At 43.5% G+C, this 3,847-nt stretch overlaps 1 pseudogene; it reads right to left on the reverse strand.

Moving 5' to 3' along the window:
- Nucleotides 1–325: 325 nt before the first annotated feature.
- On the reverse strand, nucleotides 326–3,673 carry LOC119824259 (annotated as a pseudogene).
- Between the last annotated feature and the right edge of the window lie 174 nt (nucleotides 3,674–3,847).

Below are 3,847 nucleotides of genomic sequence, written 5' to 3' on the forward strand. Positions count from 1 at the left end.
TCCGAAACCCTTTGACCTGGGTCTCTACAGTCACCTTGCTCTCATTTACTCTGTCTCCTAGGTTCCTTTAGAACTCCCCTGTATGCTCTGCTAGCAGCCTTCAACTGCCTTCCTTTCTTCCTTCCTTCCTTCCTTCCTTCCTTCCTTCCTTCCTTCTTTCCTTCCTCTTTCTTCCTTCCTTTCTTTTCCTTCCTTCCTTCTTTCCTTCCTTTTTCTTCCTTCCTTCCTTCTTTCCTTTCTTTTTCTTCCTTCCTTCCTCTCTTCCTTCCTTCCTTTCCTTCTTTCTTTCTATTTGCTCTTTACGGTGTTGGTTTTCACATTTTTATTAGGGAGCAACAGGGAGGGGGACTTCTTCCATCACTGGGAGTATTCGCAGGTTCTCCAGCCATTCCAGGCTTGGGCCCTGAGATTCCCGTGGGTAGCTGGGCACATTGGACATGTCCCAATATCTCACACAGACACTGAGGAGTGCACCTTGTAGGGAGTGGCCTGGTTAATCATGGTAGCATATTGCTGTAGGGGTTGACGATGGGCATAATTATATCAAGGCCCCAGACAGAGAAGAACACCACCAACACTGGCTCCTTCACCCAGGCATTCTTGAGGAAGGCAGAGAGTCTTCTGGGTCATCTTGGTCCGGGCCTCCACTGCTTTTTTAGTCCAAAGTCTCACGCTTCTCAACAACAACAAATGCAACACGGCCAGGCTCTTCACAGTGAACGCCCACTCCCTCATACCAACTTCTACCTTAGCAAACTGGAAGCAGGACTAGGCTCCACACTCTTAAAACCTGTCTCCAGAGACATACTTCCTGTTACTTTTCTGTGACTGTGATAAAATCAAGAGCAGCTTATGGAAGGAAGTATTGAGTCCATCATGGCAGAGAGGTGTGATGGCAAACGGCAGGCACGGTGAGTGGAGCAGGAAGCTGAGAGATCACAACCTTAAGCACAAAGCAGAGAAGGCAAACTGGAGGAAGTACAAGGCTACTGAAAACCTATCCCAGTGATCCACTTCCTCCAGCAAGGCTGTACCTCCTGAATGTTCCAAACAGCATCATCATCTAGGACTCAGTGTTCAATGCCTAAGCTTACAGTGGGAATTTCTCATTCAAGCCCCCACATTCAAGTATTGGGTTTTTACTGAAGGCCTTTCAGGAAACTAAAATTCTCTGTTTTAAATAGTCTAAAAGAGCAACACCAATGGCTTAAGTGGATAACTATGAACTTACAGTGGATAACTATGAACTTACAGTGGATAACTATGAACTTACAGTGGATAACTATGAACTTACAGTGGATAACTATGAACTTACAATGGATAACTATGAACTTACAGTGGATAAAACTATGAACTTACATGGTTATACTCTTATTTTACATTCTGTCATTCCCCCCCCCCCATTTTTATAACAGTCCTAATAATCTGTGGGTCCTCTACTCCCTCAACTAACGATTGCAAACCCCTTGCAGATGTCGACTTTCAGAAAGTGTGGTTGTTTAAACAAGAATGGCCCCAATAAACTCATCTATTTGAATGCTTAGCCATCAAAGAGTGACACAACTTAAGAGGGATTAGGGGTGGGGTCTTGCTAAAGTAGGTGTGGCCTTATTGGAGGAAGTGTCACTGTGGGAGGGCTTCAAGGTTTCAAAAGCCCTAAGCCAAGCCCAGCAGCCCTCCCTTCCTGCTGCCTGCAGATCTGGTTGCAGAACTCCCAGCTTCTCTAGCACCATGTCTGCCTGCATGCGGCCATGCTCCCTGTCATGATGATGATAGACTAAATCTCTGAAACTGTGAGCAAATCAAATTAAATGGTTTCTTTTATAAGTGTTGCTATGGCTGTGGTGTCTCTTCACAGCAACAGAAACAGTGGGTAAGACAAAAAGTGATGGTGATCTAGTTAGGAGAGGAGCAGAGCAAATGGATCATATAAAGCACATCTGACATATTCTATGTAAAACCTCTTATTTACTAAGTTCCGCAAGCTTAATTTCTACACAATGAGAATCTATTACCAAATGATATCATCTAGGAAAAAAGCTTTCTTGGACAAAAAGGGAAGTGGGGGTAGAGGGTAAAATTAGCACTGACACCTATCTAGCTGTCTGGTCAGAGCAGCTAGGCATCACAGCCCTTTGCGCATCAGCTGCCTGTTGGACGGCAAATTCCTCTCCTTTCTCAGCACTAACACTTGCCTTCACTGTCCCATGATGGTGACAGCCTTCCAACTGTCTGTGTGCGCTAGTCTTATCCCTGTACTCTACAATCCACACTACCTGACAGAATGATTTCCTCAATACACATCTGTTCAAGCATGTAAACCAAATACCTGCAACCACCTCCAGCTATAAGCTCCTCATCATTGGCCGATCAGGTTCCAATATCCAGAACTCATTAATCCTGCAGTCACTCAGTCCCAAATAAACACACAGAGGCTTATGTTAATTATAAACAGTTTGGTCTATTGCTCAGGCTTATTACTAACTAGCTCTTACAACTTAACCAATAATTCTCATCTATGTTTAACCACATGGTTTGGTACCTTTTCTCAGTAAGGCATTCTCATCTTGCTTCCTCTGCATCTGGCTTGCAACTGTGTCTCTGCCTTTCTGCTTCAGAATTCACCTAGTCTGGTTTCCCAGCCTATACTACCCACCTTTCTACTGGCCAATCAGAGTTTAATCAAAACAATACTAGTGACAAATCTTTACAGTGTACACGAACATTATCCCATAGCACATTAGCTGTTGGTGGTGCTAATACTCCTATCTGTAATCTGACCACATCCATGGAGGTCCAAAGAGGGTTTCGGAACCCCTGGAACTAGTGTTACATACAACTGTGAGTTACATGTGAGGGCTGGCAATTGAACCCAGGTCCCTTGGAAGTTAAATCCACTGGAGGAAACTTCTGCTCTGGATTAGCCCTGCCCATTTTAGAATGGTTCCCTCCATGTCTCTTTACCCATCAGAAAAACCAACTAATTAGGTCAACAACTCTGGCCTGAACAGAAGCCTGACATTAGGGAGTTAGCTAAGGTAGCCGTGGTCTAGATCCAGGGCTCTGTAGCTCTGCCGGGGCTCGTCTCTCAGCATGGCCACACTTCAATAGTTGTAGAAGGCACACATCCATTTGTCTCCTCTAGGAAATGAGCGGTGGCTTTCAATCTACGCATTTCAGTGACTGAAGTTCTACCTGGGAAATTTTCTCATAATGCTTAGGTTGTCATTCATGATGCTAATATAAACCTACTCCGAGTATGGTAGTGACAGAAACTCTAAATGCTTATGAATAAATTTAACCAAACGATTCAAGATCTTTATTATTAAAGATGAACAAAGGTATTAATTAAAAGGCACAAGATGAGATTTGAATAAACTGAAAGTCATATCCTTTTCCTAGGAGGAAAGACTTCATATTAAATTTAACTCTAGAAATTTTAATAAGGAATTTTATTGCTATTGCAATCAATTTTCCCTTGGAAATAGATAAAATGGTTCTAGATGTAAAATAAAGGATACCAAAGAACAGCTATAAAACTATTGAAAACTGTAAGGAAGGAGCTTGGTGATGTCTTGGTAAGGAAAGGGCTTGTCACACAAGCATGACCACCTGAGTTTGGATCCCCAACACCCACTTAAATGCCAGATAGGCATGGTGACCTGCCTGCCATCCCACAATGACACACGAAGGGTCTCTGGAGCAGGCTAACTAGCTACATTAGCTCCAGAACCAATGAGAGGCCCAGCCTCACTGTGTAAGGTAGAGAGCAATTGAGGAAGGCAACACATCAGAATTGGTCTCCACAGCCATGTGCACATATATGTTCATTCATCTGCACATACAG

This window comes from Arvicola amphibius, chromosome 10 (genome assembly GCF_903992535.2).
Source record: "Arvicola amphibius chromosome 10, mArvAmp1.2, whole genome shotgun sequence".
Classification (NCBI taxonomy): domain Eukaryota; kingdom Metazoa; phylum Chordata; class Mammalia; order Rodentia; family Cricetidae; genus Arvicola; species Arvicola amphibius.